Below are 16302 nucleotides of genomic sequence, written 5' to 3' on the forward strand. Positions count from 1 at the left end.
TAAGGTGCCATGCCGATGGTGGCCTGATAACTATTGTTGTATGCAAATTCTGCTAAACTCAAATATTTGCACCAACTTCCCTTGAAGTCTAGGGCACATGCTCGAAGCATATCTTCGAGTACCTGATTCACTCGCTCCGTCTGATCATCTGTCTGAGGATGGAAAGCTGTGCTGAATTTTAACTTAGTGCCCAATGCTGACTGTACACACTCCCAGAAGTGTCACGTGAACCTACTGTCTCTGTCGGAAATAATGGTTCGTGGGACTCCATGCAGTTTGATGATCTCCTTGAGATACAACTGAGCTAGCTGCTCCATGGAATAGGGTATCCTGATAGCTAAGAAGTGGGCTGATTTAGTCAATCTGTCGACTATTACCCAAATGGCGTCAAAACCATTCGTGGTTCTGGGTAGCCCCACTATGAAATCCATGGAAATATCCTCCGACTTCCATTCTGGGATCTGGATAGGCTGCAGAACTCCTCCTGGTCTCTGATGTTCTGCCTTGACCCTCTGGCAGGTCAGACAGGTACTGACATATCTAGCGATGTCTCTTTTCATTCCCGGCTACCAAAAATGTTTCTTCAAGTCTTGGTACATCTTGGTGGAACCCAGATGCATCGCATAGGGAGTCCTGTGAGCCTCATCTAAAATCTTTCTCTTTAGTTCCTCCTGATCTGGAACACAAAGTCTGTCACCGAAATATACTGCCCCACTATCAGCTATTCTGAACTCTCCACTTTCTGGTTCTGCTATTCCTTGCTTGATTTTCTGAATTTCAGGATCCTGTTCCTGAGCTGTCTGGATGTCACCAAGCAGGGTAGATGCTAAGGCCATAGTAGAGAGCTGTCCCACTATAAGTTCGAGATCGAAATCTGTGATCTCCTTCTGTAGGGGCGGTGACATGGCTACTAGGGATAGTAAGGTAGCACTGGACTTTCTACTAAGTGCGTCTGCTACCTTATTAGCTTTTCCTGGGTGGTAGAGGATGTCTATGTCATAGTCTTTGACTAGCTCAAGCCATCTACACTGTCGCATATTCAGATCCTTCTGAGTGAAGAAGTACTTCAGGCTCTGATGATCTGTATACACTCTGCACTGAGCTCCATACAAGTAATGTCTCCAAATTTTGAGGGCGAAGACTACTGCTGCAAGTTCAAGATCATGAGTAGGATAGTTCCTCTCATAGTCTTTGAGTTGTCTGGAGGCGTAGGTGATTACCTTGCCATTTTGCATCAGTACTGCTCCTAGTCCCAATTTAGAGGCATCACTATAAATGTCAAAACAATCGGTATTTTCTGGTAGAGCCAGAATGGGAGCACTGGTCAATCTCCTCTTTAGCTCACTGAAGCTGTTCTCACAGTCCTCTGTCCACTGATATTTTCTGTTCTTCCTGGTGAGAGCTATCAGTGGGGAGGCTATTCTGGAGAAATCCTTTACGAACTTTCTGTAATAACCTGCTAGTCCCAAAAAACTTCTGATTTCACTGGCGTTCCTGGGTCTTTTCCAGTTACTCACAGCTTCTATCTTACTTGGGTCTACCATGATATCGTCCTTTGAGATGATGTGCCCCAGGAAGGACACCTGATCTAACCAAAACTCATATTTTGTGAACTTGGCGTACAGCTGGTTCTGCTGAAGGGTCTGCAATACCATTCTCAGGTACTCTGCGTGTTCTTCCTGAGTTCCTGAATAGATAAGGATGTCATCGACGAATACGATAACGAACTTATCTAAGTATTCCCTGAATACCCTGTTCATGAGGTCCATGAAAGTAGCTAGGGCATTTGTCACACCAAAGGGCATGACTACGAACTCATAATGTCCGTATCTAGTCCTGAATGTTGTCTTAGGTATATCCCCTTCTTTAACTTTCACCTAATGATAACCTGATCTGAGGTCTATCTTAGAGAACACTGCTGCTCCCTTTAGCTGATCAAACAGGTCATCTATTCTGGGAAGAGGATACCTGTTCTTGATCGTGACTTGGTTTAGTGCCTGGTAGTCTATACACAGGTGCATGCTCCTGTCCTTCTTCTTCACGAACAATATAGGCGCTCCCCATGGTGAGTGACTAGGACGTATGAAGCCCTTGTCAAGCAGCTCCTGTAGTTGCTCATGAAGTTCCTTCAGTTCTGCTGGAGCAATGCGGTAAGGTGCTTTGGAGATAGGATTTGTACCGGGAATGAGTTCTATCTCGAATTCAATCTCCCTGTCTGGTGCTAGGCCTGGTAACTCTTCAGGGAAGACTGCTGGGTAGTCACATACGACTCGGACCTCTTCTAGCTTTTGGTCCTTGTCCTGGTTGGTACTGACTACATGTGCTAAGAATCCCGTACATTCTGAATCCATTAATTTCTGTGCTTTTAGAGCTGAGAGAAACTTCTTGGCCTTCCTCTTTGGTTCTCCGATGTACTCGAACTGTACTTCTGCTTCAGGTTGGAATACGACTTTCTGTTTACGGCACTCTATAGAGGCACCGTATCTGATTAGGAAGTCCATTCCAAAAATGACATCATAATCAGTCATAACTAGCACTATCAGATCACAAAAGAGTTCTCTGTCTGCTATAATGACTGGCACTGCTCTGAGCCAGTGCGTGGATGCCATAATTTCTCCTGAAGGTAATGTTGTCAAAAACCGACCACTGAGTACCTCTGGCGGTATCACTATCTTTTCGGCAAATGCCCTGGATATATAAGAATGAGTTGCCCCAGTATCGAATAAGACAGTTGTACTTTGCTGTAAAATACTAATTTGACCTGAAACAACTGTCGAGGCATTCGCTACGTCCTCTCTGGTGAGTGAGTAGATCCTCACATTGGTCATAGCTGGAGGGGCTTCTAGTCTGCCCTGGCTGATGTGTGGACCATCTAAAGCGGCCTGCATCTGATGTAACTGAGCTGGCTAGCCCCCGTACTGAATCGGCTGTGGTTGAGGAAGACTGGTCTTGTTTGGGCATTGCTTAGCCATATTCCCTTCCTGTCCACACTCAAAGCATCCTCGGGTGCCCTTATGACAAACTCCAGGGTGGAATTTCCCACAAGTAGCACATTTGGGATAACTAGGCTGTTTACTAGCTGGTCCTCCTTTTGGGTAACTCCCTGGTTTGCGTTTGTTGCTGGAGTTCCCTTTCCAGTTAGAGTCATGGGAGCTGTGCCCCTGGTGTTTCTGAGTACCTGAGCCTCCTTGACCTTTGGACTCCGAGAGAACATGCTTCTGCTGCTTGATACTATTCTGATAATGCTCGGTGGTCAGAGCACTGCTCACTAGTTCTTCTGTGGTTTGTGGCCTACGGACACCGCTGGCCACATTCATTGCTATTTCCGGCCTTAACATCTTGAGCATCAACCGGACTCGTTCCCTTTCAGTGCTGACTAGTTCAGGGCATAGACGAGCCAGTCTGTTGAACTTCCTCACGGCCTCCTCAACTGAAAGGTTGCCTTGACGAAATTCAGTGAACTTGTCGTAGTGGCGGTTTGTGACCCGCATATGGAAAAACTCCTCGAAGAATTCCCTTTCGAAGTCAGCCCATGTCATCTGATTCACCGGGCGCTTCACTTTGATTTTCTCCCACCACATACGTGCATCTCCTGTCAGACAGAAAGAGGCGCACTTCACCTTCTCCTGTTCTGGCCAATCCAAAAGCTCCATCGTGCTTTCCAGTGTTTTGAACCAGGCTTGAGCATCCCATGGTTTGCTGGTGCTTGAGAAATTCTCTGGCTTGACTTTCTGCCACTGGATCAGATAGGCTTCTCTCTGTGTTCCTGCTACTGGGGCCACTGGTGTTGCAGGTTGGACTGGTGGAACCTCTATCACTACTGGAGTTGCCAAGTTAGGCTCTGGAGTGACAGTGGGAGTGTTCTGCTGATTAGCCCTCAAAGTAGCTATTTCCTGTTGCTGTTCAGCTAGCTGCTTCTGTAACTGAGCCACTACTGCTGTAAGATCTGGAGGAGGCACTGAGCTTCCTGCCTCATGCTGGGGCTCAGTGGCTGGTGCCCTTCTAGCTGGGCATCCTCGTGCCATTTCTAGAGACATAAAGGACATACATAACCAATACAATCATAATTGCGTAACTACTGTTATCATGTTAAATACTATAATAAACAAACATGCTTTAGTTATCTCTAAACATGAAAACAAGAAACATAAATAAAGTAAGAGATGTTCTTACTTGGAAGCTGCAGGTTCAATGCTGATGTGTGTGAGGGAAATATGGAATTTTGCTCTGATACCACTCTGTAATGACCCACCTTCTACTGGCTGAGCTGTAAGGTCGGGGTTACATTATGCTGTGCTAAGCTATAATATAAGGTACGGAAACGTGAACTAACTTAGAATTTACTAAACCCATGCCAAATGCGACTAAATCTGAACTGATGTTTAAAGATACCTTTCCAAATGTTGTACCTTTACTCCAAAGAGAAGATCTAACCTTCACATGTGATTAAGGACTGAAATTAAGTGTTCCCAGCTGAAACAGGCATTTCAATCGATCGGTTGATCGATTGGGATGTTCGGATCGATTCACTGATCGATCCAGCATGCTACTGTGGACGAAAACTTTGATTGGATCGATCGGTTGATCGATCCAGATTTGCTGATCGATCCATTGATCGATTCAGCTCGCTACTGTGCACAAGGTAAATTCTGGATCGATCGGCTGATCGATCCAGGCTTGCTAATCGATCCAGGGATCGATTCCAAGGCTCTCTATTCGCGAGGCAAATTCCCCGATTGATCCAGTGATCGATTCCAGAGCTTACTGTTCGCGGTACGAACCCCTCAATCGATCAGCTGATCGATCGAGAAGCCTCCAATCGATCGGCTGATCGATTGGGGTTTTTGATTTCGTACCAGGAGTCTGATTTCTGCACTGATTCGTGCCCAAATCACATATACAAGTTCTTAAATGGCTGGGAAACATTCTAACATCAAATATTTAGTATTCTAAGCTTGGCCTAGTGCATAATTCACTAGATAATGGCATTTAATCATACTTAAGTGCGGAACAATTAAAATGCTAAAGAGTTCTAATGCTTAAAACAAAACTTGCTAGATCCCTAAGATCTTTATTCCAAGTTCCACCCACACACATCTTCATCGCATTGTCCTCCAGCCTCCGCTATTCCATCTTTCCTTTACCTTTATCTGCAGTATAAGGGAAAGAAGTATCTGTAAGCTTACGCTTAGTAAGAAACCATCTACCTCACAAAACATGCAAACGATGCATTTTATGATTTTAAAACATGCCACTTAAAATATATATATGCTGTCAATCGAAATCCAACTGAAGATCATGACAAAAACACTAAACATGGCATAACATTAATCTAGGCATGCTAACAAGTGCTAATCATAACTATTATATTGTACCAATCAAGAACTAAACTGATACAAAAGCTGAGCTAAGCTAATACTAAACTAATGCTAAAGCTATATTGAATTCACATGACTATTTTGTGAAGTTTTGAAAACTATTATCATACATAGATTAAAAGACATATTTATGCTGTTGTTGGGCCCGACATCTGTACTTGTTATGCGCGCATCCCTAACTAGATCTGGGGTTGCAAATTCCGAATTTAGTAGAGTGTACTAGGTTATCTAAACCTAGGGACGACTATGGGAGCCCAGCTTGATGGACATCTAGTCCAGTACAGTGCCACTGCTGAAAATAAAATACTGGTTATAGCTGAATTTTCTTATCTTTTTATTTCTAGGTTATCTGAACCTAGAGCTAGGTTGTCTGAACCTAGAGGTGACTGTGGGAGCCCACCCATTGGACCGTAGTCCCATAAAAGCTGTAATAAAATTGAACATGCTGTAAAAATGCTTCTATTGCATTTACTGAGCTATTAAAATGCCTATGGTGACATTTAACTGAGCCATTTTATCAAACATATGGTGTGCACTAGTTCACACCCTACATACTAAAATTCTGCATACAACTAAACTAATGCGTAAAACCTCGAAAGAGCTACTTATACTGTAGGTGAGGGGTTTCTTACTTCCTGCGCTAGTTTTCCTTACGATCTGATCGTTAGGTTTTCCGGAAAGACGATCTTCTCGACGATCCTCTTGCTTCCACGTACTCTTCTCGCGGAGAGGAGCGTTTTCGTGCAGGAGTCGTCGCCGGAAAGTGTTCTTGGAGCCTTTGGGACGGAACCCTAGCCCTTGGGGCTTGGTGCGCCGAGAGAAGAATAGATGGGAGAGGGGCGGCGTGTAAGGTTTTGAGGGAGAGGAGAGTTACGTTAAAAAAAATAACTCTTCACTTAATTTTTCCCTATTTATATTAAGTGGTTAATTCTCCCAACTTAAATGTAAATATAATTGATTCCCTTTTCTTTCAGCACGGCCCTGCTGAGTTCACTTGGTTACTAGAGTTCACCATAAGTCATTGGACCCAATAGGCCTCGGGTTCAATTCCCGCGTAGGCTATTTTACGATTCTATTTATTTTTGCTACTTTCGCTACTCTAAAAATTCTGTAAAAATATCCTAAAATTCCAGAAAAATACTAGAATATTTCTAATAATTATTTTGAGAATTTTTGGGCATTACAACAAGCTTGTAAATTAAACAAAAAAAACACTGTGATCTGATCCGGAAGTCCTAAGGGCAGCACACTCCTCTTGGAGATTCCACATTCACAAAGATTCATCTTGCTGTCTTTTCTTTCAACCGCGCACACGCACACACACATACACACACACACACAGTAGAAGAGTTGATTGAAGGCTTTGCTCATTGTTGCTTATAAAGACTTATTTCGGGCACCTACATTCGGCCTCATTCGATTTGCTTGAGTCATAGATTTATCCATCCTGACTTATCCTGTTTTTGGGTGCATGGACTAGTTTAGGGCATTTGGAGCCCTTCTAGGCGCTTAAAACTATCCAGGCACTATTTTGTCCAATCCAAGCGCCTAGAAACTTTCTAGGTGTCTAGAATCTGTAGGATCAAGATGTGCTAGAAGGGGGGGGGGTGTGAATAGCACTCTTGGATTTTTCACACATTTCATAAAAACTATCGGAGATAAATGCAGTGAAAAATAAGTAGAAGAGAAAAAAACACTGCTGACACTTTTGGTTTTACTTGGTTCGGAGCCTTTGATGATTCATACTCCAAGGCCAACACTCGTTGAGTGTTTACTTTAGGCAATTCACTATCAATCTAGAATATTACAAAACTGAATACAAGAGATTTATAATTAAAGTAGTACAACTAAAAGTTATACTGACAATAACAGTGTTGAAACTGAGAGCTTCTGGTTGTCGGAGTAGCGTTACGACTTCATTGCATTATCTTTGGAGCAGCGCACAGGAGAAAGATCGCTAAGATGAGTTGTTTTTCATGGTTTGCTCATGATGTCCTTTTATGGGCAATTGAAGGTGCCTTCAACTCCATTGAAGATGCCTCTATCTTGGATCCTTATCCCCGAATCCACAGAGTCGATAAGTCCCGCATTCTACGAACTTTATCCCTTCGAAGGTGCCTTCAAGCCCATGGAAGGCGCATTCCATCATGTATCCAAGGGTCCTTTAGGCGCTTCGAAGGCACCTCCGAGCCTCTTCCACGCGGGCCTTCGGCCAAAGTAGCCAAGCCACCTCGAACAGCCTTGGAGGCGTCTCGGACATAGTTCATCTGAGCTTTTCTTTGTGCATCTCACTTCTTGCAAGACATATTAGTCCAAATATAAAGTATACCCTATAAGACAAAGTTAGAACAATAAAATATGAATAATAAATTATTCAATAACCTTTAAGCTATCCAATTTTGACTTTCAGATTTCTTAAAAACTCTAGGTCAAACCGACCCCTACTATTCTCTCAACGGGGAACGTGTCCTCACCTACTCCTCTTAGGAGAAATTACCTTTTGCTAGATCGATCCTCCAGGCCGTCTGAACTTTTACTTAGCATTCGAGACTTCAGGACTTTATGTTGAACATCCTCTCCACGACCCGTCTAGATTTCCACCCGGTCCGTGACCACCAGGATTTTCACCTAGAGTCCTCGACTCTAGGATTTCGCCCAAAGTGCTCGACTCGCCAAGACTTCAACCAGTCCCCCATGACCAGGACTTTGTTGCCTAACTGCAGCTAGGATTTTCTGCCTACCTAGAATCTACTAGGACTTTTACCTAAGACAACTAAGGATTTTCTTGTAAGTTTAGTCACACTTTTTAGATAACAAGACAACTTAACTTTGAACTCCTTTTCCATTATCAAAACACAAGTTTGATCATTTGGTGCTTCCTGCACCAACAATCTCCCTCTTTTTTATTATAGCTGTTGGGTTTTTCGGGCCATAAAAATCACTTTTTGCGTTGCGGAAACCCCGAAACCCCCATGCCACGGATCCGTGCGAAGAAATAAAAGTATGTAAAACTTTCATATACATATTTTCTACTCCTAGATCTACATTAGATCTATAAAAGAAAAAGGTTACCCTTGATACGAAGCCCTTCGCAATCCCGCTCGTCCAAGGTTCGTCGCCAAATCTCGAGAGTATCAAAGTAGATACTCCTTTATGTGTATCCATACGAACAACTCGATGGAGAAAACCTCTAAGGATGTGCTAGCAACCTTAGAAGATCAGTAATGGTGGAGGAGAGGGAGAGAAGAGAAGAGCTTGAGGAAGAAGAAGGAGTTACTCACCAAGCACACAAAATGCACTAACTCCCTCATCTAAAGTGGCCGACCACTTTAGAGAGATTGTAACCTCCATGGGATGCCAAGAGTCACAACTCTTGGTAACTACCATGAGGTGGCATCTCACTTAAGCAACCATGATGATGTGGAGCATCATCATTGGTCCACTTCTTGCCAACTCGCCAATGAGGTGGCAAATGGTCAAGTTAAACTTGACTCTTCATCTTCCTCTCAAGTCAAGTCAAACTTGACCACTTCTCTCCCATGGTTGATCAAATCTAACCATTAGTTCAAGTCAATTTTAATTTAATGAATCCCTATTCATTGAATTAAATTAATTCAATGAGTCTAAGTCCAAATTAGACTCATTTAATACATAAACCAAATTGAGTCCAACTCAATTAGCCTAATTTGGATTACTCTTAATCCAATTTGGTTCATCACATGAACCTAATTCTTTAGGTTCATCAAATGAACCTAATCTCCATCTAATTGCCCTTTGTGTGTGACCCTATAGGTTCTTATAACGTTTGCAATGCTCCTAAACCCATTTAGAAGCATAAGTAATGAGCGGTATCTAGCAACACATCATTACTACCCAAGTTATAAGAATGTTGAGATCCAACATCACCTTGTGACTACTAATTGTGACTCTTCACAATATATGACAAGTGTCCTTTTATCCTTGACATCTAGATTGATCAATATGAGGCATAAACCGTGTCATCCTCTAATCAATCTAAATCTTGAACTCCAAGTAGACTCACTCGATCAAATGAGCTCAATATCTTATATTGACTCATTTGGGCATGGCCATGCACTTAGTGGTCTCACTCTATCAAGAATATCGATGTCTCTCCCGTCATATAGGAGGGATAGATCCCATCTACATCACTCACATCCCTCCGCATAATTTGTTACATACTCAGTAATCGCCTTTATAGTCCACCCAATTACGGGTGAGGTTTGACGAAGCCAAAGTATGTAACTCCTTATGTAGGGAACCATGGTGACTTCAGGTCCAAGGACTAGTAGTCATACTAATAGCCACATGAGAAAGTATATGACACTCATATAACGATCCATGATACTTTCTCATGGCGGGTCATTCAGTATACATTCTCCAATGCATACCCATGTGTCAACTTGATATCTCTATATCCATGACTTGTGAGATCAAGTCATCTAGTTGACCTACATGCTAGTCTCGTCGCATTAACATTGTCCCTGAATGTTAATATTTGACTAGGAATGATTAAGAGTAGTGTTCCCTATATCATCTCACTATCGATTCAACCAATCGATTGATATAGGTAAGAACCTTCTACTTAAGGACACTATTATACTTAGTTATTTGGTACCAATACAAGTAAGTATAATAACCAAAAATAAATGTCTTTATTTATATACAAGAATATGATACAATGAGTCCATACAACAATCACCAAATGATTGACTCTAGGGCTCTAACTAACAATAGCAATGTAGTTCAATAGTTAAGTAAAAATATATAGCAGAAGAATATAGCAATTAAGAAAGATATAGCAATTTTATCACAACATATATATTTATCACAACATACATCAATATGGTAATTTTAATACTAAGGCAATTTTAGCTCCCCCTTAATTTATTACTCCCCTTAATTTTTGACCATTCTCTCCCCTTTTGCTATATATCAAAAATAATTTAGGGAGGAAAAGTACTTTTAGCTTTTTAAATACTTTGAAATATAAAACAATATTTTGGAACAAAACATCTTTTTTAAAAAAATCTAAGTGGGGAGTTTAACATAACTAATGACAAAAAAACTTTTTAACATAGTTTTTGAAACTTAGTTTTCTAAAAATTTCTAACAACTTATCCTTTTCAAAAAGCTTTGATATAAAACTTTTAAAGGATACTTAAAGATTGTGAGAAAGAACTTTTTTTTTTCAAAAACTTAGTCAAAAAGGTATTTTATCAAGTATTTAGCTTTTGAAGAAATACTTCAATATTTTTTTTAAAAAAAATATTTTTCCAAAATATTGATACTTAGGGCTGTTTTCCAAAAATAGTTTAAAAATAGATAGTTAAGTACTTAAAAAAAATACTTAGTGAAGTACTGAACTACTTTAGTTAAAAATACTTTAAAGACTTACAAAATTAAATTTGAAATCTTGAAAAAGAATACTTTAACTTTGATTTTTTTAAAAAAAAAAAATTAATGCCTTAACTCCTTTCACTCCCCTTGATTAATGCCTTAAAAAATTTAATTAAGTGCTTTAAGTTTTAGGGTCCTAGAGTCCAAGCATGAGAGTTCAAAGTAGAAACAAAAAAACTTCAAAACAAGCATCTACTTTCCTACAAAAAATATCTAACCTTTAGCTAATAGTTGTTTACCATAAGGTAGTAGCTTTCACTTGGTTAGTCAAGTTAAGTAAGTGTTCTAATTAATTTGACTAAAATGGATAACTTAACTTGATCAATTTGACTTGGTATTTATTGCCTAGACTTATGTTGATGCACAGACATAAGTATTCTGAAGTCCAGGCAGTACCCTATACATCTCGTTCTATTTTATGTATTTTTCATACACAAGTAAGGTATTCCTAATATCCTTATGAGATGATTTAGCTGAAACCTATGGGTACATATTTTTTAGGGGGTAGTTACCTAAGCTAAGTCTAATCTTTTGAAAATACTAGTACAATTGGAAATTTTGAAGAAAATAAAATAATTTATCCTAGAATTTTAAGACCAAATTGATTTTGAAAACATAACAAAAAAATCATAACTTTTAAAAAAGTAATACTATAAAAGGAATGATTTTGAAGGTTTTTAGAATCTATTCTACTAAGCACATACTTAATTATCTTCTAAGTACACTAAACTTAAGTTTAGGTAAGGATTTTGTAAAAATGTCAACTAAATGTGACTTAGACTCAACATAGTCAAGTACAATGTCACCTTTAGCTACGTGATCTCTTACAAAGTGATGTTTAACTTCTATGTGTTTAATTCTTGAGTAGTGTATTGGATTTTTAGTTAAATTTATTGAACATATGTTATCAATTAAAATTTTTATATTTTTATATTCTAATTGATAATCTTTTAAAGTGTGCATCATCCATAGTAATTAAGATATACATTCTCCCATGACTATGTATTATGCTTCAGTAGTGGATATGGTAACTCAGTGTTACTTTCTACTAGACCAGCTTACTGACCTAGAAATTGGCAGCTTCCACGTATACTCTTTCTATCTAGTTTACACCCAGTATAGTCTGACTCAAAATACCCAATTAAGTTAAATGAGCTAGTTCTAGGGTACTAAAGTTCTACACTTAGGGTTCCCTTAATGTATCGAAGTATTTTTTTTTTACATTAGTTAAGTGTGATTCATTTACACAAGATTGGTACCTAGCACACATAACTACTGTAAATAAAATATTAGATCGACTTGTAGTTAGGTATAGTAGACTTCCATTGTACTTCTATAATATTTTAAGTCTACTAATTTTCTTTCTAAGTCAGAGTTAATTTTAACATTATTTGCCATTGAGGTATTTATATTTTTAGAATTTTTCATTCCAAATTTTTTAATTAATTCCTTAGCATATTTGGTTTGAAAAATATGAATTCCTTCTTTTGTTTGTTTTATCTATAATCCCAAGAAAAAGTTAAGTTCTCCTACTAGGTTTATTTCAAATTTATTTTTCATTAATTTGATACATTCTTTTAAAAATTTTGTATTTGTTAAACCAAATATTATGTCATCTACATAAATTTGAGCGATAAAAATATCTTTTTCTAAGGTTTTGATATATAAGGTTTGGTCTATTTGGCCTTGGTTAAACCCCTTAGATATTAGGTGTGTTGATAGACATTTATACCAGGCCCTAGGTGCTTGTTTTAGTCCATATAAAGCTTTCTTTAACCTAAGGACATGGTTTGGATGGTCTAAGTCTTCAAATCCTGGGGTTGATTAACATAAACTTTTTCTTTGATGAACCCATTTAGGAATACAAATTTTACATCCATTTGGTATAACTTGAATCCTTTATGTGTTGTATAGGCTAGCAACATCCTAATGGATTCAAGTCTGGCTGTAGGTGCATTGGTTTCATCATAATTTATCTCTTCTACTTGACTGAACCCCTTTGCTACTAGTCTAGCCTTATTTCTTACTATTTCATATTTATCGTCTAGTTTATTTCTAAAGACCCACTTAGTATCAATTATAGATTTATTTGTGGATTTAATTACTAGTTCCCAGACTTGGTTTCTTTTAAATTGAACTAGTTTCTCTTGCATTACAATTATCCAGTCCGAGTCAGGTAAGGCTTCTTCTATAGTCTTAGATTCAATTTTGAAAATTAGAGCTATTTGACTTAGGTTTCTATATGATGATCGAGTTCAAACTCCTAGGGTTGGATCACCCAAAATTTGGTCAGATGGGTAATTGAAACTTATTCTAGAAGGTCTTATGTTAGAGTCAATAATTGGTTCTTATGATTTACTTGATTCAAGTTTAATTTCATCATCTTCTTTATTTCTTATAATTTGATTATTTTCTTTGATTAAGTCAGGTAGGTTATTTTCTTCATCAAAAATTACATTGGTTGTTTCTTCAACATTTAGGGTATTGTTGTTATAAACTCTATAAGCTCTACTGGTTGTTGAATACCCTAAGAAGATACCAGTTGCATATTTAGATGTAAATTTTCCTAAATAATCTTTGGTGTTTAATATGTGTACTTTACATCTAAAAACTTTTAGATAATTTAAATTGGATATTTTATTGTAATATATTTCATAAGGGGTTTTATTAATTAACTCGGTGCCGCTTCCTTCCTCTGTAGCTTCTTCCCTTCTCTCCCGAGCTGCGCCGCCTGAACTCTTCTCCTCCTCCGTTGGCCGTCTTCTCCTCTTTATCTCACGGTGTCGCCCTAACATCGCAGGGTCCAGCCGTCGCTGGAAGGGAGGTCCTCACCGCGCCGACAACAGCCTTCCCTTTTCCCCAAGCGCCAACAGCCGACCCTTTCCTCTGCACTTGATCGCTGCCCAACGTTGGCTGCCATATCTCCGCCCTAGCGTCGGCCAGCTGAACCCTAGTTGTACTCGACGCTGATCGCCACAGAGAGACCACCGACATCAGTTTTTTCTTTCTGCACTAGCTCAGGTAACCTTCTTCCTCTCGTGCCCTAGTTCTTGGTGCTTGCTGTTCTGGAGATTGGATTGTCTGTGTTGTTGAGATAGGGCAAGGTGAAGTAGGGAGGTGGTAAGGCCATAACCCACAGAGTCACCCTTTACGGTTGGAGATTTGTTGTCACGCCCCGAGGGAGTCTCTGTCCGAAGAAATTTCGGCAGCATCTCCCTGTACGGGTGACAATCTGAGGCAAATCTACATACAAAATATACATCAGCCACAAGCGGCTGGAATATACACACAACCATGCAGTTTATATCATCAGCCCACTCGGCTGGAACAAAATAAACAACCGCGCAGTTATATATATATTTAACAGCCTACTCAGCTGTACTAAAACCAAAAACACAGCGGAAAAGGACAACACATACAACCCAAAACTAAAATTGCTAGCCGGCTAGGCTTACACAACACAACAATATAACAACTCCAGAAACAAAATCGGAATAATATACTAATTACACCAATTATAAATACCGAAGTAAAAATACACAAAAGCGTAGACATGTCTTCTGATGTGATGTGGGGACCGGCAGCCAGGATACTCCAAGCGTCTCCATAAACAACCTAGTACCTGAAAAAGATAGTGTCCACGGGGGTGAGTTCAACAACTCAGCAGATACCTAGTTGACATGTATAGTAATCTATAACAAATAGTAATAACTATAGAGTACAGTCTCCTGAACAAAAGAAGGTAATGCATAATAGAAAAGGCTGAAGAGTACTGTACTCACCAGGGCCACCTATCCGAATAATCAGGTCGTCAGACCGGAAGTGTCATAAATCCTGTATGCATGTCAAACATATGCATCCATCCAAATGCAGCATATAAGTGCAGCAAACACAAGCAGTAAATGCATAATGCGTATGATGCCAATGATACGTCCTGGTCACCCCTGACGCCAGTCAGTCATCTCACATACAATGGTGAGACCGAGTGGGTAGGGCTGTGACAACCGTGCACTCTGTCGTCACTACTCCTGATGAGTGACCGAGTGGACGGGATGCTGTCGGAGTACACCTATCCTCCTACCCCAAATCATAAATGGGGGAGCGCAATGCTCTCAACTCCCGGTACACGATGACGGGGAGGAATCCCTGCTGGCTAACACATTGCATCACGCTACCCATGAGCGGACCAACGGAGCCAAACAAAGTCCCTACTGCAACACACACTGCCTGAATCGACCACTAACCCATGAGTGGTGGTGTGTGAAGTTCCATGTAACTGGCGATGTGCTCAACAATAATGGAGCGGACTATCGCACAGCATGCAATCATGATGCATGACACTAAGCATAGCAATAAACTGATCAGCATAACCATATCCATATATATAAAATGAGTATCGTAATATCGATGGTCAAATACGAAGAACTAAAGTACACAGGTCAGATAGGATATTCAAAACCTAGGTCCTGAAAATAACAAGCATGGTATGTCACTACCTCTCTTAGCATATATATATATAATCATGTGGGTACTAACATAAAATGTATATCAGGTGAGCAAACAAGCATATAACAAGTATCCGGTAGTGACATACCGAAACAAGGACGAACATAATTATTACTAAAGGTTATATCCTACTAGACATATCAACAAGACATATAAAAAAGATAAGTCAAGGTACCCGCCTCCAATAGAAAGGATCGTATCAGGCCCAAATCCGACGTCGAGAGGCTCGTCTCGCGTCAAAGTCCTGTGTCACCAATATATATACTTTTATTTAGCTACAACTCAAATGCATAACCAACTAAAAATCCTTGAGGCTCAATTAGGGTGAAACCTTAATAAATCTAACCACCTAGTAATCCAATTTATCCATAATTCGATACATAAACCATACCTCAAACTCAGCCAAAACATGTACTGTTTGAAGGAGATCCTGTCGAATCCAAGGTGCTGCTGGATCAAGGAGCAACCCACAACACAAAAAATCTTGCTGAAATCTTCCCTCACCGATATCAACCGAATCAAGCAAGAGGTCATCAATCAAGCAACCAACTTCTAGTCTCTGCCCAACATCCCAAGCACTCCTCACTGATAAAAATAAAACCTCACTGGAACCAATTGGTGGAGATCACAGATCAAACAACCTAACTCAATGCCCTGATCAAGTTGCTGTTCACCAACCGGATCAAGAAGAAGAAGTCAGATTTCAACAAAACAACCTATCTCCAACCAATTACCAGCAACAACTATGCACCTTACCTCTGTTTCTCCAATCTTGTGACCCCAATCCGTGGCAAAGAAGAGGATCAAGATCCGATCAGGGGAAAACAACAAGAATTGATCTGACCCCTTTTCCTAAACCAGAACAAGGATTAGCGCAACACATAGCCCAATCAATCAAAATCCAGTGACACCTTACCTTAAGGATCACTGCTAGGGCACGACATCGTGGAATCTAGGGCATCTCTCCAAGCTTCGGTGAACAATGATGGAAGGAGACCCG

Source organism: Zingiber officinale, chromosome 3A (assembly GCF_018446385.1).
Source record: "Zingiber officinale cultivar Zhangliang chromosome 3A, Zo_v1.1, whole genome shotgun sequence".
In the NCBI taxonomy this organism is placed as follows: Eukaryota; Viridiplantae; Streptophyta; class Magnoliopsida; order Zingiberales; family Zingiberaceae; genus Zingiber; species Zingiber officinale.